The 20,705-nt window shown below is 37.7% G+C and overlaps 1 protein-coding gene across 7 annotated transcripts in view; it reads right to left on the reverse strand.

Moving 5' to 3' along the window:
- Wdr17 (WD repeat domain 17) overlaps positions 1 to 11,496 on the reverse strand; it is an 88,841-nt gene extending 77,345 nt beyond the window's left edge. For 3 of the 7 annotated variants that reach the window (XM_034520073.2, XM_034520072.2, XM_034520064.2), the window contains exon 1: positions 11,384 to 11,455. The gene's annotated coding sequence lies outside the window, so the exon portion shown is untranslated. Of the gene's footprint in view, positions 1 to 11,383 lie in introns of all 7 variants that reach the window. The other 4 variants (XM_076914154.1, XM_034520065.2, XM_034520068.2 and 1 more) reach the window with 3 other exon arrangements.
- Between the last annotated feature and the right edge of the window lie 9,209 nt (positions 11,497 to 20,705).

A 20,705-nucleotide genomic window follows, 5' to 3' on the forward strand; every position in this document is an offset into this window, starting at 1 on the left:
GGCTAAGCTCCTGAAAGAATTCCTGAAGACACCAAGCAGAGAGAAACCAAAGTCCTACTTTGGGAAATTTACAGCACAAAAACTAGATACACAGCAGACACTGTGTTTTCCCTAATCAATAACCAATAACCACTGAAGGTTATGCACTCCTCTTCCAACAGAGGTCTAAATGATTTTGGTTATAAATGGAACTGAATCAATCTTAGGAAGACAGATTTTTAATCGTTTCCCAAAGAGCAGTGTTGACTGAATTAAACCAATTGTATTTCTATCCTCTGTGGGCAATTTGCAGATGAAATTCGCACATTGAATCCTGCTTCTGGTGATAGATTATATGTCAAAACCTGTGGTGCTGTTCTCCCACTCTTTCATCTTGATTGATGATTCAAGACAAACTATGGTATTCAGATAGATAGGCCAAGAACACTGCACGCTTGCTGCAATCCTAACACTCTTGAGGCATACTATTTTCTTCTGTCTAGCTGTATAAGAAAGAGTGTTTTAGTCAATATTTTTGTTATGTATGTGCACTTGAATTTATTTCTAATGACAAAACCACATGTATGTACATGGTATGTAAGAGCAGCTACTTCAAAAGAATGGACACCATGTTCAGAGACGGTGAAAAATAATTTAATTAGGGAGTCAAGAAGGCTATGTGAAAGGAAGAGAGGTTTCCATTTTCAGATAAACATTCTTTTCCTACCTCTGTGTGTGATGACACAATTAGAAAAGCATGCAGTGTGAGGATGGGCAAATAGATGAGGCTAAGACTTTGGCAAATTCTGCAGCTTGTGACGGAATTTGGACTGTATTACAAGTGTGATGGGATGTCTGTGAAGCACTGCAAACATAGTGACAAGGATATGAGATTTGGTGGTTGATAATTATCATCTTGATACTATGCAGATGGGGAACAGAACAGCAAAACATGGCAAGGCCCAAAACTAATAAGCTAAGAGAAGATGAGGGCTAGGGAAGACTCAAGGAAGATTCTATAAATATGTGATTTGGTAGGGATATCATATATTGGGTAGAGCTTTATTAAGATAGTGTGTCAACTTCTGCAGAGTGTTCTGGAGAGAACTGGCTCAAAAGCCAGGTTTATTGCATGTACAGTTTTGGTGCTACCTGCTAATGAGTGGTTGGCACTGTTGCTCTTTCAAAGCAACACAGGAGGGCAGAAGCAGGGTAAACAAACCAATGTACCCCATGAACATGAGACAAGATAGGCAGGAAGATGGGGTTGGGGTTTCATTGTTCCCTCTAATCGTGACCATAACAATCTGAAGATGTCATTGGGTCTCAGTAGTGCCCCATTGCTGACAGAGTGTCCTACATAGAGACTTTGGGAGAGGGGCAACTAAGTTCCAAACTATATCAGATACACTGAGTGCAAAGGGTAAATAGGATATTAGGTGGCAATGACTAGAACTAATTCAGAAATGAAGATTTAGACCCAAAGTATGGAGAGCAGTTAGAGATAAACATTTTGTGTATAATTTCAAAGGACTCCAATGGCTAAAGAATAAATAGAAGAAACAATAAAAAGAATGAAAAGTTGAATAAAAGAACTGATCAAAGAAAATAAAACACTAAAAAAATAAATATGCTTCAGAGATGAACATTTTGAGAAGCCTTGAAGTGAGAGAATAGTTTTAAGCAATTGCCTTATTCCAGGGATTAAGAGGTAGGTGGTTGTATGGTTGCTCTTGCCTGAAGTCCCTGGCCTAGGGATGCTTAATCACGAAGACTTCTATTATTTCTGGGATCTATAGTGAGTTTAAGGCTAGCCAAACTGTATCATTGCAAATTTATTTATGTGGGATGTCAATATGAATTTTCTATTGCCAACAATTAAAAGAAACTTCATTTGTACTTATAATATTTTGAGTAAAAACACACAAAAAAGTATCACATCATTCAAAATAATATCTCAGGACTACATTATAATCTGAGAAGAATTCTCACTAAAGATAAGTAATAAAATTGATGTAACAGCTGCTTCTTGAAACGTAATATATCTGAAATGAACCACTGAAAGAGAATGCTGATTAAAATTCAAAGCCTTAATCCCAGAAATAATGTATAAAGTCAATTGTTATTAACTCATTATATGTCCTCAACTTAGAATAGGCAAAATAATAATAATTATTATAACAATGACTAACAACAAAATCAACTGGGTTGGTGGATGATTCAGTGTGGTAAAACACTTACTACACAAGTGTGAAGTCTGGAGTTCAAATGCCTAGATCCCATGTGAAACTGGGTACAGCAGCATGTTCTGTAATCTCAGTGCTACTACGGGAGGTGGGAAGAAGAAGCTGGAGAATCCCAGAAGCCCATATGCCAAGCAGTCTGCTTTATGTATCCCTTAACAAGAAATTAAGGTCCTGCTTCAGTTCTGACCTCCACATGGGTTCTCCTACACACACACACACACACACACACACACACACACACACACAGAGAGAGAGAGAGAGAGAGAGAGAGAGAGAGAGAGAGAGAGAGAGAGAGAGAGAGTTGGTGTATCCAGTAGTATGCAGTCTATATTTTCAGTCTTCTGAGCTTTTAAGTGTTTCATGCAATTGGAGGAAATTCATGTTGGAATCATTTCTCACTTGTACTGAATTAAAAAACCCTAACTAGTGCTGGCCCTGGTGGTGGATTGTAATCCCAGCTACTTGGGTAGTTAATGCATAGGAATCTATGCCTATGTTAGTTATTGTTGTTATTATTATTATTATTATTATTATCATTATTATTATTATTATTTTGCCTGTTCTAAGTTGAGGACATATAATAAGTTAAGTTTAAGGCTTCCCTTGGGTTACAGAACAGTTGCAAGCCAGCCTAGGTGATTAAGTGAGATTCTATCACAAAATACAAAAGTCAGAAAGAGCTAGTGTATTACAGCTTGTTTAGTTAGATGTTTGTCTGTCTGTCTGTCGTGTGTGAAGCCACAGGTTCAGTGATTAAGGCTGGAACAAAATGAAACAAGTGGGAAAGAAAAGAAATCAGATATAAAATCTGAGCTACAGTAACTATACATTTAACTATTGTGTAAGTATAAGAACTATTGTGGTGTCACTGTTTTATAGAGTAAATATCATTCAGCTATGAAGGAAAAACTCAGAAAGTAATCTTATAAATACAACAATTTAGAAAAAAATGCCTGTATTTTCTTGATAAAAGTATGTGAACAAAAATGCTAGGCTTTTGGATATTGAGAAAAACAAGGATCTGGAATATGAACGTATTGTAATCTTTTAGATATATTAAGCAGAAAACTCTGAACATGATTGCGAAGGTAACAATAAAGACAGCAACGTTTAAAAGAAGAGAGATGGCACACAGCTATAAAAGGCTCATGTTTGTTTCGTCAGATAATGGGATTCAGGAAAAGAAGATAAGTTAATTTATAATAATTTATCATTTGATATATATATATATAATCATTAGAAAAGCATTTGTATTTTTAGGTAGAAACTGATGCAGACTATTAAGAAAATTTTGATTCAAAGTTATCTTAAATAACAATTGTGAAATGAATTGTTTAAAAAATTATGTTAAAATATGCCATTAAACAATGTAAACATTTCAATAAAGTATATTAATATGTAAAGAATTATTATAAGTAAATTTATTTGGAAAAAGTCTGCAGATAACTTAAATAGCATATTATTGAAATAATTATATCGATGTAGAGAAATATGCACAAACATTAAAAATTAAATACAGATCACAAAATAGTAGGCTATTTTTAGTGGTAAGATTTGGGAGAATAAAATATTCTTTTGACTCTTTATAATTTTATTGACTACTGTTCAAATAATTTTTAAACAAATGTTCATTAATCAATAAATATATACTTCTTAGGCAAGAAAATTCACTCAATTAAACAAATAAAATTACTATTTTCTATGGCTTTTACTTTTATAGAATGTGAGAATAAAATGAACAAAATTAGCAAGTGTTTTATATATGTGCATATATATGGTACAGAAAAAATAGCACATGGCAGTGTTTAAATATGAATGCAAATAGAACCATGCAAATAATTATATAATTAATGTTTTGCTACTGTTTGGTGAAATATTTGGTAATTATAGAAAATTGGAAGGATTAATTTAAATCACCCTTTTGCTCACAATTATAAAATCTTACTGTTTTTAGTATTTATAATTTCAAATAACTACTATCCTCATAGTGATATTTTATTAAAAATAAAGAGGATTTTCTATTTCTCTAAATCAGTTAATCACCATATGAACTTCTTAAGTGACTTGGCAGCACAGTTAAGTTAGAAATTGGCTACATATGAAGTTATCTGGCTCACATGTTTAATTCTAATGAGTCAGCTGTGGCTGGGACATGTCAGTATTCCCTAACATGATTTATATGTGTAACAAAGCTAGAGAGTTATTGACCAAGGTCGACAGTACAGACAATTTACCAGAAAAGGTCCATCTAGTATCTTTTAAGAACAAGGAATAATCTCTTACATTCCTGTCGTTCTTGGGCTTATGTTTTAGATGTGTTGACACAACATTTTGTGTGAGCATTCTTAGTGTGTGCCAATTCGTGATGTTCTTAAAAGCTTAGATGATAAAAATAGGTCGCAATAAGTGTAGCATTAGCCTACTTTGAAATCCTGGATTAGGTGGTGAGTACAAAAGAGTAAGGTTATTAAATGGTTTTGGTTTGGGCTCACAAAGTAACCACTTATAATAACCTGTGTAAATTTCAATGTGAAAAGCAAAACCCAGGAGTTGTGTGTGAAGTCTAATACTTGGTTTCAACCAGAAAAGCAAGAAACCAATTCAAAGAGATAAAAATGTGAATAGGTTATTTTTAGCATACATCTAAATATTTTTAATGTGACTATGCAAATATGTGTTTATATGTGTGGCGCTACACATATGAGCAGTTATGTGGATACCAGAGGACAGCCTTGGTGGTCATCCTCAGGACTGTGGTACATCTCTTCTGAGATAGAGTCTCTCACTGGCATGGAGCTCCCCAATTATGCTAGAGTTGAGAACATCAGAGAGACCCAGAGGCCCTCCTTGTCTCTAACTGACCAGCTACTTGAGACTAGTTTTTTTTTTTTTTTTTTAAATCAAATAAATAAACAAAAACTAAAATGTCTTGGCAACTTGCTAAGAAATTCTGATGTAAACATATGCTGATTTATTGTCTGATAAGCTCTCAGGGAAGCAAATGCTGCTGGTCATAAGTTTAGTAAGAGTTATAGAGGCTTTTTAGGACCAAGGCAAGTGACAAGCCTAGACTTTAAACACATCCCACTTTAAACTTTTAAACAAGGACTCACTGGGTTGAAGGACCAAATTGCAATCACAAAAGACTTCGAGGCAAAACTTCGATTGCATTCATTCACAGGTTACGATAATTGTGGAAAGGAAGTTTTTGACTAGAATTTTAGGTAAAAAGTCTTAAGAGATCAAAGACATGATATATTGTTTGTTAGATGCAACTATTATTTTAACAATGTAATAAGTAATTTAAACCATAACTATTCATTATACTTGAATTAGTACTGGAATGATTACAATGGGGGAAAAATGTCGAGAGTATTTTTTGCACTCTTTTTTAAAAATCTTTTTTATTCGATATTTTATTTATTTACATTTCATATGCTATCCTTCTTCCCCATGCCCCCCCATTAATCCCCTATTCCATCTCTCCTCCTCCTTTTTTGCCTTTATACTGTTTAAATTACATGCAAGTATTAAGGTCAGTTCTAGGTTGAAGAACTAGCAATACAATAGATGCAACTAGTCAAGGAACAAGCAAGACAATAAATCCAGATAGTCAAAGAACAGAGTCCCATGATCAGTCCTGTGATCACTATTTCTAAGGGCTTTTCAGGATGACCCAAATATCTGCTCCTACTTTCCTGTCATTTTCATGCCTGAAGCCTACTTCTTTCTTGTAGCCTAAGATTTAGATTCCTGTCTGAAATTACTCCTTTGTTCCAGCCTAATGTCAGATTCCTACCTGCGGTCCATTTCCATTTCCTTGGCCAATGTCAGATTCCTGCCAGGCAGCTCCAAAAGCTCTCTACATCTCTCCTCTTTTATTGCATAAACCAGACTGAGCCTGTCATAGGTCATTCTGACATGAAAGCCTTACTTACCCGTCATGGAATATGCATTATCATAAGCAATGCACTTCTGTCTTAGATTGGATTTGAAACAAGGGTTAGTGCATGTTTTAAGGATCTTTTAATTGTCAAGCTAAACTTGGTTTTGTCTCTTCTACAGTATTTATTGTAAGTTGCATTGATTGTATAATTTCTAATTGTGTTAGTGTGTTGAAACCTGGCATGTCTGTTATGGGGGTCTATCAACCAGCTTTTGTCTTACTGCCCTGAGTATTAGAAAACCTTGATTCTCTGAAAAAAGCTTGAAAGTGCTGGAAGAAGTGAGTTAGGCTTTAAGCAGAAGCCAGAAGGTAATGGGTTTGATTATTGCTGGTATAACAGCTTTAATTTCATTAATTTCTAACACCAGTGTTTCTGCAATAGCATTGACACAAGGAGTTAAGACAGCTATTTTTGTTAACCATCTAGCAAAAAAAAATGTTACTAATGTATTGAGTATACAAAAGGATTTATATAGGTGTCTGGAACAACGGATTGATGCTCTATAACCCATTCAAATTATCTGAAGGAGGTTCAGGGTTCAAGAGTTAGGAACCATCTCAAGTGTCATGACAAATATCATTGGAGTGCTGTTACTTCTAAAATTTACAATGATTGTCATTATAATTAGAAAAAAGTTTAAAGACACCTGTAGGGTATTTGCCATAATCCTAACACCTCTCTGGCTATTTTAACTTTGCATAGTGAGATTATGAATTTAAAGAATGCTGCTCTGTTGAGCTTTGAGGCTGCAGATACTGCTGATAAAATTATCCATGGCCTGAGTTCAGTATTTCCATTTTGGTCAAACTTCAGGAATGGCATATATAGCTTGATCATGTTAGCCCTTCTTGTCCTGGGAATACTTTTATTCCTTCCCATTGTGTTAAAACTTGTCTCTAACTACATCAACAGGCTAGCAGCCAAAGTACATGACTTGAAACTGAAAATGGACTCCCAGACAGAGTTATTAATTTAACAAGCTGACAAACCAAGGATGGATAAGACTCTTTGCACTCTTGAGAGGGAGTGAGCGTGCTAGAGGTCCAGAACTTGAGCAGTTCTAGAACAAATTTCCAGTTCTAATTTTGAGAGCCAATCTGAATGCCTTTGCTCCTTGTCCATAGAATACCTGGGCTCTACAGATCCTTGCATCTTAGATTCTGAAGTGATCCCTTCAAATCCTTTGTCATATTTTCATCTTTAAAATAATTCTAGATAGAAGGGTGGATGGCTTATGACTGTAAACCCAACACTCCAGAGGCTCATGCCAGAGAATTGCTGTGAATTTCAGGTCAGCTTGGGCCCCAGAGTGAGCTACAGGCCATGCTCCCTGACAGTGTGAGGTTCTATCTCAAAACACTGAATTATTGCACTTATCATTGAGATTTACTCAAATATATATTGAGATGCAGAGAATTAGATGTAAACTGCTATCATGCAACTACACAAATTTTAAGGCTTCAGTGAAGATATTTGTATAAGAAAATGAAAGCTATTTTATACCATATTAAACATGAGAGTTCTGTGTGACCTAGTTTTTTTTTTTTTTTTTTTTTTTTTACTTTCCACTTACAACTTTTCTGCATGTATAGTATGACATGTCTCTTATTAGACATAGCATTGCTGGAAAACTAACAATGTTCATAATTTAAGGTGTCAAGAATGTGAAAGAAGTAAATAGCAAGCTGAAAGTGCATGGAAAACTACTTAAGGAACTCTGTTCTGAATCCCCCATCTCTGAGCCTTTGATATAAAATAAGCACTGACTGTTTTAACATCCTCATGGGCACATTGATGAACTATGTCTTACTGTGGAAGTTGATGAACTGTGTCTTACTGTGGAAGACATCTTACTGCCAGTTTCTGTGTTTTGGGGTTTTATAAATTGTAATGCAGAATTTCAGGAATTTGGAGATAGCTTAACAAACCATAACTTTTAAATATTTGTTAGGTAATAAAAGCAATATCTATCATTGCAAAGGGAAACTATTTCACATAGCCATTAGTGTAACTGTGGGGAAAGGACCAGCTGTGACTCCAAATTCAGCATGTCCCTTCCCCTTGCTTTTTGGTAAAGTCTAGAAAATCTTATATGACTGAATTTTCCTTCAGTCTTTCTAAAAATGATAATGAAATTTTCTTTCTACATATATTCGCAAAAGTCCCTAACCAGCTGCTTGCGGCTCCTGCTCCATTTGGAAGGAAGCCTCAGGTGAATAAACTTTTCCAATACTGGCCTCTAGGAGGTTTTGGTTCTGTCAGTGTTGGCATCTGGGGTTGTGACAGTAGGTAGTTGGATGTACTAAGTCTATAGTAAGTAGTTAGTCGAAGCAGGCCTGGGATATGAAGGTCATTACCCATGCAAATATTGACAGTTTTCATTCTCTGTCCTGAAACCTTTGACCCTGAAGATTATGAGCTCTCTGAATTTTTTCTAGTGCTCAACATCTGCAGGTTCTTTTCCTCTGCCCTGGCCACTCTAAAACTTTCAGCTGCACTTTCAATTTTCAGTTGTCATTGCCAGAGCTGGGGATATCTATCTGCCTCTGTTTCAAACTACGTGGGAGCCAGAGAACCCAGAGAATTGTTCAAAAACTAGAGTGTCAAGTGTGGTTGGAATCCATCAGGCATGGGGTTCCCCTCCCGCCTGCATCAGGATTCATGGGTGGGTAATTTGTGCCATCCCTAAGGACTCCACCCTGTCATTCCCTCAGCACTCAAGCAGTGATTGCTCACACACTGTGCTAGGAAACCTGTCTCTGGGGCTCTCAAGTTCAGTGTTAGACAGTTCTTGCTTCATGTCAGACAACATAGCACTAACAATGATTTTTAAACAGAGATTCAACAGCTTCCCAGTGCCTGAGGAGAGGTGAGTCCTTCTTGGAACTTATAACTAATGTCAGATGAGAAATCAGTTTTCCTCTAGGTTTTGTTTCTATAGCAGATTCTCTAGGGGAATTTCTAAAATTCTCGTTAGGCATTCACATGTAATTGCTTGTTTTCAAATCTCAAAGGCCCAGCATCATTAACAATGGAAGAATAATGGCCATATTATCAAAGGACAAAATGTAGTCATAGGCACTGCAAGTGCCACTTGTTAGTTGAATGTGCTTCTAACACAAATGAAGGATCATGATTAATAAGTTAGTAAGATACCCTTCCCTGTCACCTAATAAGGTTTCTTTGTAAACAAAATATTCTTCATAGGATATTCATCCATGAAAATACACTGAAGATCACATGGCTAACGTTTCAGTTTTCCACGCACAGATATGGTATCACCATGAATGGCTAACTAAACTGGTTATTCAAACAATATTAACTACTGCCATTCTTCTTGTATATATTAAATCTCAAATAAATCTAGATTATGGGAAGAAAATGTTAATCTTTCAGATTAATGGAGCATTCAGTTTGCTCTTCATTACAGTGTTTCAGAAAATAAAATTAGGTTAAGTTAGAAATTTTATAATTTTATTAATAACAACACAGTAATCACTGTTGGCCTTCTATGGCTCAGCAAGTTAAAACAAACATAACATATAAGTAAAATATCCTAAAATAATCATGTTCTTTTCTGAATTATTCTAAAAATTTTCTTGGCACATCTCTACTCAGGCTTTAAAGCCATTTACAGAAAACAATAACAAAACCAGTCTAATTACAGTAGTCTATACTTAGAGCAGATGAATTTTAAAAACTAATTTTCTAAGCTAAATTCATTTGTAGGTCTCTGTACGTGATGCTATTATATATTGTCATAAAAGTGTGATTTTAGAATTGTAATATGCCATTTCTTAATTATAAAATTTAAAGAGACTGAACTGTTTTAAAGGCAACTATAAATAATATTTTCCCAGAGTGTTTATGTTTCTTTAGCCGTCTATTAAAATAAACACAAGGAGATGTCAGAACAACATAAATTTTAAAAATCCAACTAGTCTTTATACATATGTTTGTAGACCTCACTCAAAAATATTTTCCTTTTTGGATGCCTTTTGAAATAGCTCAGTAATTGATTCCAATTTAGAAAACTTTCCAAGAACTCTTGATGTGCTTAAACTACCATTTGTTACATTAACCCACAAATAATCCACTAAAGCAAGTTTTCCAAATTTTCTTGAATTGATAAGTTTTCAGAGTCACTTAAGTTTGCCAGACAGCCTCAGGTTTCTGCCTTCCAACATAGTTCTATAATCATGCCCCTGCACATTCATGTTGCTGCATCACCTTGTAAAATAAAGGGATATTTGTAGGTTTCAGTCACTAGTGTTACAGTGTTAAGTTCTCCCTATTCTAAATGATAAGAGAATACATGAACCAACAAATGTATAGAATATTTCCATCATTTTTTTTAGTTCAAGTTTTTAAATCCTCATAAATCCCCTTGCATTTAACTAGTTTGTGGTTATTGCAACCTTGAAATGATATGATAAGTGTTAAAGTTGGCAATTCCAATATCATATTATTAAATCGAATACTTCATATTTGTTAATCCATGGATGTGTATTCTTTCAAGGACAGTTTGTTCTGAGTAAGTTAGAAATATAACATATCTTCAAATCTGTGTTAAAGACATTTATATGAAATAAATGTGACATGTGATTGATACATGAGCTAACTTTTTAGTGTATTTTGTGTATTCTAATTCATTTTTAACAACATAGATTTTGCTCCTATGAATATTTGCATACAGAAATGTGAATACATCTGTAAGAGAACAAGAAAGTATTTTTATGTTCTCCTTAATATACAATAATCTTTTCTCAGGGTTAATATTGCCCTTATATTATAACATTTAGTTTTTTAAAGCTTTCTTGGTACACCATTTCAAAGGGAGAAGGAATCTATGCAAATACGTCCTGTTCACTGCTGGAATAACATTCTAGGCTTTAGACATCCATATACTTAATAACCTTAGAAATAACAGCTAGCATGTGTCTAGAAACAGCCCCAGCTTCCATGCAGGGGGAATCCACATACATGTTGAGTTCTTACTATGCCTTAGAATACTCAGGTGTGTGACTGCAAAACTCCTGGGATTAGCTTTTCAGGCGTCACGACTTGCACAGCACTGTAGGAGGCTCAGAGCCCTAGTCTGCGACCTCAGAGTGCTGGTCACCGATGTGAAGCCAACTCATTTAAAACATCATCCTCTTTGATTGGGTGCCGATCAGAGTCTCCTACATTGCAACCCCACCAGACCCTTACCTGGAGGAGACAGCAGCTGCAGCTCTGGTCAACAGAGGTGCTGAAGCACGATGGGCCAAAGGGACCGCCCCGGCCCACTCACCTGCCACGCCCTTCTCGCCGCCCACTCAGCTCTCAGGGGCGGGGCATCCCTGAGACAGAGGCGGGTTCCGCCCACCCTCCACAGTGCAGGGTGGGGCGGACAGTGCTCTGAATCCCGCCCCAGAATTGGACGTGACAAGCACACCAGTGTCTGATTGGAGAACATGTGAAAGGGAGGCGGAAGTCCCTGGTGACCCCTGGAAACAAGCCTAGGAGTGAGTTGGTTACCTAGCAACGCGGCTGCTGTGCAGAAGATGCGATTCCTAAGCTTTGAGTCAAAGCTTCACGTAGAGCGTGTACATTGAGATTTTAAAAGGTGAGGCAGAAGGAGTATGACCCACCAGCGTTGTCACTGCCCAGCATTCCACCTCGAAGCTGTACCGTATATAAAAATGAGTCGAATAGAACAAGAAACAAATCACCTGGCTTCTACATTAGTCTTGAACCATTGCTTAGAGTGTGAGTGTAGCATGCTCTCTGTCCTGCACATCTTAGTATCTTATTGGATCAAGTAGCCCCATGGACCACATATGTGAATGAGAGTGTTTTGATTTGTCCAGCTGCATGCAATTAGTGTATCTGCCCATACAGTGAGCAAAACATTTGCCCTGTGGACGCTGGTGGAAAGCAAATGCCTGCTGCTGTTACTTGTGAAATTAGGGTCTATATTTCTGAAGTAGCTTCTTTAACTTGGTCCTTTAGTCAACACATTAGAGAAAATCGGCTTTTGCTTACTTGAAACTGACCAGTAAAAGCACAGCATGCACTCCAAAGGGAGTAAACAGACGTTCAGAATCAATGTGAGAAACCACGATAGAATCCAAGGAACATGGATTCGAGTTGGCCCAAGTAGTGGAAATAATTAAGAAACTATAGTCACAGAACATCAGGTAAGCAAGTTACACAAACCTGGGAAGTCTACTAGATGCTGTCAAAAGACAGTCCTTAGCCTGTGGTTAGTAGAACAATGTGTCAAGTTAATACATTTGAAATGCTTTTACATAATAATGAAAGGCACTATATAGCAGATGTATTATATCAGATACAGAACAATAAACAACTATTAAAGAGAGTAAGATGGTTCCAAATAATTTTGGCCATGATGGACCTTCGGCCAACTCTCTACAATCATGGGAGTTCTAATTAGTCTGCAGACTCTTCTACATAACTGAATTTTTTTCAGAGAAATTCAGTCCAGAAAATGTAGCTCATTTATGACATTTGGAGCTTCGGCCACATGCCAAGTTCTGAATAATCATCTACCCTTACAAGAGAAAACCTCTGGAAATATTTCCTACTCACCTTCACAGTGCATACTGCTACTGTTTTCTTCAACATTTTCTCTAGTGATTCTGCTTATGCTATATTTGTAAATCAAAATTTACTTAAAAGTTAACTCTCTTGTAGAAAATCAATTTGTTAAAAGTCAAGTCTATTTCTTATACCTGTTTGCCCTACCCCATAACAAAATAACAATACCAGGTCTCAGTAAATGTTTGACGAATGGATGAATGAGTGAATAAACGAATAAAAATTAAATGACATATAATATCTTGAAAATCTATAAGAGGTCATACATATATATGCTGAACTCTAAGTGTAGTTATATAAAGATACTATGGGTTGATTTCAGAAGAGGGATTTTTGGAGAAAAATTTCTTTCAGGTTATTCACGAAATATAAACAAAAAGGGTTTCATAAGATAGAAAAGAATATGATCAATCAATGCAACATGAACATCACTGGGAAATCACACAGTGGACTCCATTAATCTTGTCTTGCTTGCATTTTTGCGGGAGGTGAGTGTGGTTAGCCATAGATATGAAAAGATCTAGAGACTGTGAAAGGAAAAGTAAAACTGGGAAAGTAGAAGAACTAGATGTGGGGAATCTAGAACTCGGCATTTAGGTCAAACATTAACCTCTCCTGGCCAAGAGAATCCAATGAAACTAGTAAAAACAGAGCTTTTTCTTAAGGAATGGAATCTAGGAGGTTGTATAGAAGGATGAAAAGAGATAAAGGGTGTGCTTGATTGGGAGAAAAAAAACCATGTTGGCCTGAGCTATAAATGAAGAAAAAAGAATGTCAAGGGGACATTCATTGTGAACATATATTACAATTTTTGGAAGTGGCTTATCTTCAAAGTAGAGACATGCATGGCAGTAGATCTAGAGAGAAAAGCAAATCTCCCCGTGTAAGAAAATAACTGAATGAGACATTCACACCTAACAGTCCATAGCTGTGCACTCAGCTTTGAAAGACAAAGAAAATGTTGATGCATAAAGATTATTGATATGTGTCCATATACACTCCCATGCCTGTAAACACCACTTACACAGCACACATGTGGAAGCCAGAGGACAAATTATGGCAGCTGGTTCCTCCTTTCACTGTGTGAGGCCCCAGAACTGAAATCTGGTAGTCTGGTTTGGTAGCAGGCACCATTACCAGCTGGGCTGTCTGTCTAGCAGTTTGGTTCCATAGTTTTTCCATAGAAGATTTAAACAGCTACAACCAGAGTTAGATCCAGAGAAACAATATGATCTCATCTCTAAAATGGCTTCACTCTGCTTTTCAGTCTTTTATTCAGCTAATACTTGATGTGATGTTCCCATCTCATCAGGAGAAAAAAAAGTGTCAGTCATTTGAGATGACATTTTCTGAGTCATTATTAATTCTTGCCATTTTAAGTACATGGAGCTCATCATCATTAAGAGGTACATAAAATATGCTAACAAGGTACAAAAGGTAACAGCAAAGTTCAGACATCTGCTTCCAGAAAGTCTACCTGCAGCAGTCTTGCTACGCAAACAAAGCAAGATGTTGCTGTGTCTGGGAATCCCAGATGGAGCAATTTGCGGAAAATATTTCAGAAGACATCGAGTCCCTAGATAGGGCCTTTTTTGCTTAAAACTGGCTGCCAGCACTTATTTTTAATTTAAGGTTTAAGTCTTTTAGTGTCACCGGATTGAATGGAAGCTAACTTTCATTTAATTTCTTAATCCTAAAATCATAGCAATAAGCAAAAATCCGGTCTTCATAAAAACTTTGTTCAAAATATGGCCAACTCCCTTTGGGTGTGCTTTGCAGAGGTGTTACAAAAGTAAGCCTCAGGGCATTGACTCTGGTGCCACAGCACCAGGAATGCTTGCCAGAAAGACAATCTCTCAAATATATGTTATAAAATGTGAAAGTAACATATTGCTTCATATTTTTCATGATAGCAAAATAAAAAGCTAATGGATTTTATAATATAAAATTTCTGTTTTGTTGTTGTTATCATTGTTGTGGTTGTTGTTGTTGGTGGTGGTGGTGGTGGTGGTGTTTTTTTGTTTTTACTTTGTTTTGCTCCTTTTTGGCTTTTTGAGGCAGGGTTTCTCTGTTTAGCCCTGGCTACTCTATAGGATAGGCTGGCCTTAAACTCAGAGATTCAACTGCTTCTACCTCCACTGTCATCCAGCATTTGTTTGACTGACACTGTGGGAGAGCCATGTCCACTGCAGGGAATGGCACTACTGGAATGGTGGTCCCTGTTATGTAAGAAAGCAAGCTGGGCAAACCAATAAAGATTGTTCCTCCATGGTCTCTGCTTCATATCCTGCCTTGCTGTTTTACTGGATAATAGACTGTCACTTGGAAGTATAAGATGAAATAAATCTTTTATTGATCAATTTGACTTTGATTAGTATCTTGTCAGAACAGAGAAGCAGAACAGAACAGTAACCCACTTTTAAGCATTGTTTGTCTTTAATTGCTAGAGCTGCTGCTGCTGCTTCTTCTTCTTCTTCTTCTTCTTCTTCTTCTTCTTCTTCTTCTTCTTCTTCTTCTTCTTCTTCTTCTTCTTCTTCTGCAAAAAGAATTTCCCAACTAGTTCTTAGAAAACATGGTTTAAATTTTGAGGTTTTTATGCCATGGTAACACCTTACACCTGTGATTCCAATTCTTGAGAGGACATGGCAGATTGCTCATGTCTGAGTCTAGCATGGACTATGTAGTAGGTTCTAGGACACCTGTGGATACAATTAAAAAATTATATTTTGAGAGTTTTTTATCTCATCAATATGGTCTTTCCATATTTATAACCAATTTATGGATCAGGATGCTATCATAAACAGTTAAAAGGAAAATTCAAAATCACACAAATTCATGTAACATGAACACATATATTGATAATAAATCATAAATGATGCTCATTTAAAACAGTTCTTTGGGGATACATATTTTACTATTTAAAATGAAAATAAATTAACACACCCATGAGACAGATGTGCTTGTTTAAATTTTACATAAGTAACTAAATTATATGTAAGTATTTGACACTTCAGAACACAGAGCATCTTCAAAGTTTTTCAGTTGATCAATATTTTTATTTGATTCTAGTAAATGGTGCAAACCCACTTACTTCAATACTTTAAAACCTGGTATCTCTGATTCTCATGAGTTTGATTCTTCAGAGAAACAGTGTACACTCTCTTGGAACTAAAACATACACTGTTCAGCCTCCTATTGATAGAGGTGAGTCAACTTATTTTTGGTTTCAAATAGACAGACCCAGTGGGAGGTTACAGCAGTCAACTTATATGGACTGAGTTGGCCCACAGCTTTAAAAGTTTGCCAGTCCTGTTGATTTGATCTTAAGCAATGACCTCTGCCATTTTATCAGAGGATTCCAGGGAACATAGATTATTAAGGGGTCACTGATGGACTGCTACAAGCGTTACAGACTATGGGTTACAAAATGTTGGCTAAGAAATCTCCAGTTTTTACATCAGAGGCTACTTCTCTTAGCTCCCAGATGAGGGGAAGCAAAAGGAGCCTGTCTCAGAGTAATATTGTTGACAGCCTTTAGATTCCAGCTCCAAAAACTAAGAGACAGTTCTGGGAGTTAGCTAGGTATTGCTGCCTCTGCATATGAGTTACAGTAATAGCAAGGCCTCTAGAGACTAACACAAAGTGGGGCACTGAGGCTCTAATCTGGACTGATACTAAACTAGAGCCACTATAAAAGGGTTCTAACCCAAACTTTGGGGCTATGAGCTATACTTGTTCAAACAACTAGACTCTCTAGCCATAGGACGAGCCATCTGTCAAACAGTTGTGGTAGCTACTGCTAGTTTAATGAGATAAAAAGCAAACAAATTAACTTTGGAACAAGATATTATATGCATTGCACCCTATGACATTGTTGAAGCCCTCCTCCAAGAAGCACCAGAAAGCTGGCTGTCTAATGATTGTGTGAGCCAGTTTCTGGCCCTACTCCTGGGTCACTCTCAAGTCTGATTTGAGAAACCCATAGCCACCCATTTAGTAACTCCCTTGCCTAATAACTTAGGTGCTCATCCATGACTTTCATGAGATGACAGAAAAACCAGGTATACAGCAGCTACAGTACTTACTTTAAAATGAAACAATTTGGGCCCAAGACAAATACTTCTGTGTAGAGAGGAGAACTGATTGATCTGACCCAGTCTTTCAGATGGGTAAAAGGAAAATCCACCACCATGTACACAAATCATCAGTTGATATGCTTTTACTACCTGGAATGTCCACAGTATGATCTATAGAGAAAGAGGGCTTCTCACAGCTGATTAAAAAACAAACAAACAAACAAAAAGAAAACAAAAAAGACATTTACAAAAACAGCTTCTTATAGGCTGTTTGGCTTCAGCTCCAAACTGCTTTCCTGCACTTTGTGGGCTCTGATCTGACTGCCCAACAAACAGGCCTAAAATCAGTGAAGTCTGTTGCTATTCTGATGACATACCATACCCTTGTGGTGCCTGAGACTCCATTGTAAAGAATAAATGGACAGCTCAAATCTACAGGGTGATGGAGGACACCAGAAAGAAAGATTATTTTCTCAGAAACAACTGACAGGGTTCTGGTAACAAAACTTCACCAGCCGAATCACAGGTCCACAAAACTATCTCAACCAAATGTCATATTTGTGCTCAAGTGAATTCAAAACACAGAGCTTTTATCCAGTGTGGTGGTTTGAATATGCTTGGCTCAGGGAGTGGCACTATTTGGAGGTATGGCCTTGTTGGAATAGGTGTGGTCTTATTGGAGGAAGTGTGACACTGTGGGTGTGGGCCTGGAAGCCAGTCTTCTCCAGTTTGACTTCAGAACAAGATGTTGAACTCTCAGTTCCTTCTGTACCAGGCCTGCCTAGATGCTGCCATGCTCCTGCCTTGATGATAATAGACTGAACTTCTGAAACTATAAACCAGCTCCAATAAAATGTTGTCCTTATAAGCATTGCCTTGATCATGCTGTCAGTGCACAGAAGGAACACCCTAACTAAGACATAAATTGGTAACAGGGACTGCAGTATTGCTGTGATAGGCCTGACTATGTGTTTATTTGGAGAAATATGGATTTGGGGACTTTGGACTTGGAAAGCAGTAGAATGCTCTACATGGAGCTTAATGGGCCATCCTAGTAGGAATATGGAAGACTTTGTGGCTGAGAGTGATTTGAACTGTGCAGACCTGGCCCCAGAGGATTCAAGGAAGAGGAATTTCAGTTTATGGCCTAGTGATTGTTTTTGTGGTATTTAGGTGAAGAATGTGGCTGCTTTTTGCCCTTGTCTGAAAAGTCTACCTAAAGGTAAGGTAAAGAGCTTTATATTAATTGCATTGACAAAGGAAGCCTCAAAAAAGCCCAGCAGAAACTTTATTCTCTGGTTTAGTTTTTATGAAGAGCATTTCAATGAAAAAGAACAATCTGAGAAAGGAAAAACATGAACTGTGTGGTTCAAGTAATAAAGGGACACACCAAGTACCAAATCCAAGCACGATGGTACATACCTTTAATCCCAGGAGACAGAGCCAAGCAGATCTCTGAGTTCAAGGTCAGCTTGGAATAGAACAAACTTCAAGTAGAAAGAAGCTTAAGTCCAGATGTGGTGGTACATGCTTTTGATCCCCGAATTCAGGAGACAGAGCCATGCAGATCTCTAAGTTCAAGGTCAATCTACAGAGCAAGTTTCAGGACAGGCAAGCTTAGGCAGTGAAGGAATTGGAAACAGAAAGCTGATGATAGTGTAATAGAACAAGGGACCATGTTCCAGCTCCAGCACAGAGCAGAACTCAGCAGGTTAGACCTGCTATATGTGGCTTTAGCTTTAGAGTCAAAAGTAGAAGGGACTACTGGGACAATTGATGCTAGTTAGCTGGGGCTAAAATTTAGCAGTGATTAAAAAGAGACCAGTATCACTGAGGTAAAATCTGGGAAGTGTTTGCTGAGTGTACAAAGAAGCTGTGTTCTGGAGATAGCCAAGGTTGTACTTTGTGCTGCAGCTGTCGTTAGTAATGTGTAAGACAGGTGGTACTGATTCGAAGACATGAAGGGATCATGAAGAGCATCAGAGGCTTGCCACTGTGAGAGGTCAAGGAAGGCCATTGGTGAAGGTACAGCCTCAGTTACAGTTGATAGCTCTCAGGACTGAAGGGATCATGCAAAGAAACTGAGGCTTGGCACCTTGAAGAGCCTAAAAGAGTCGATTGGTAAAGCCTACACCCAGAAGAAGAGCCTAGTGTATTGGAGATGCCAGTACCATGGGCTGATCACCAAGAATAGCAGCAGCAGTGGAGTGGAGTCAACCAGAGCCTAGAGTGGTACAGAGGACAGAGTTGGAGACATGACACAAAGCCTTTGGAGGAGCCCAGGAGATCATGTGTAGATCCCAAACATTGGAACAAGAAGCTGTAATGTTGAAGTTGCCTTGGAGACCACAAGATGTTCCAAATGCTAGAGCCTTGAGTTATTTGCTGACAGTGAGTGGAATAAGCCCGGGAGAAAGAAGTTTGTTGCAGTCAACAAAGATGAAAAAGGAGTTAGAGATCTGAGGACCACCCTGACATCAGACATGGAGCTGCAGAATTTGGAGACTGCCCAGCTGGTTTCCTGTCTTGCTTTGGGGATTACAGTCAAGTTATTGGATGAATCTTAGAAGAGACTTTGAACTTTGGACTTTTAACATTGTTGAGACTGCTATAGACTATGAAGACTTTTGAAGTTGAACTAAATGTATCTTATGCTATATTTAGGTATGTTCCCCATAGACACATATGTTTGAACAATCCTGTGGGGGCAGGGACTGGAATGTGGTGATTTGGGTATGCTTGGTCCAGAGCATAGTACTGTTTGGAAATGTAGCCTTGCTGGAACAGGTGAGGCCTTGTTGAAATAATTTTGGTCTTGTTGGAGTAAGTGTGTCACTGTGGGAGGGGGCTTTAAGACCCTCATCCTAGCTATCTGGAAGCCAGTCTTTTCCTGTTTCCCTTTGAACAAGATTTAGAACTCTCTGGTCCTCTTGCATCAGGCCTGCCTGGATGCTGCCATGCTCCTGCCTTGATGATAATGGACTGAACTTATGAACTTGGAAGCCAGCCGCAATTAAATGTTGACCTTAGAAGAGTTCCTTGGTCATGGTGTATGTTCCCAGCAATGGAAATCCTAACTAAGACACCCAGGAAGGGATCTAAATGAGAGACAAATACTCAGTGAATTCTGGGAAAACTGACCTCACCAAGAGCTGTCCTACTGGTGGAGACAAAATCACTTGTTAGTTTTCATACATAGCTTTTCTAAGTGGGTAAAAGTGTTCCCACCCAGACTGAAACTGCTGAAATAGATTAAAAGCTCATCCAGGAACTGGTCCCTGATTTAGCCACCCCCTAGGAATGGGGTCCAACTATGGCCTGGCTTTAATAGCAAAAACATCTCAATTAATAGCTAAAACTTTAGACATAGATTGAAATTCTACAGCTAGAACTCAGAGTTCTGGGCAGATATAAACAAACAAACAAACAAACAAACAGAAGCAACAGAACAAAAAAATCAACCAAACAAAACCTCTAATAAAACTCTTTGTAGAGTCCAGCAAAGGATAGCTAGGCCTCCTTTCTTGGCTTTGCTTTGGCCTGCTGCACTCCGTACAGTGTGGGCTTTTAAACCCTCTCCCATGAGACTATGTTTTAAAAAACCTCCACCACTGGCATCCGAGGCTCAGAAACCAGGAGTTGGCAGAACTCTCTGTTTCGCAAGCCACTGAAGGCCTTCCAGTTCTTCATCAAACTGTCAGAGACCCAGCCAACCTGAGTCCACCATGAGTTTCCCCTTGTTAGATCCAGTGACACCGTCTTCGTCAAGTGAAGAGCAAAGGGAGCTGAAAGTAACCTGGAAAGGGCCCTGCAATGTAATTCTCTGCACACCTATACTACGAAGATAGCTGGAA

Source organism: Arvicanthis niloticus, chromosome 16 (assembly GCF_011762505.2).
Source record: "Arvicanthis niloticus isolate mArvNil1 chromosome 16, mArvNil1.pat.X, whole genome shotgun sequence".
Taxonomy (NCBI): domain Eukaryota; kingdom Metazoa; phylum Chordata; class Mammalia; order Rodentia; family Muridae; genus Arvicanthis; species Arvicanthis niloticus.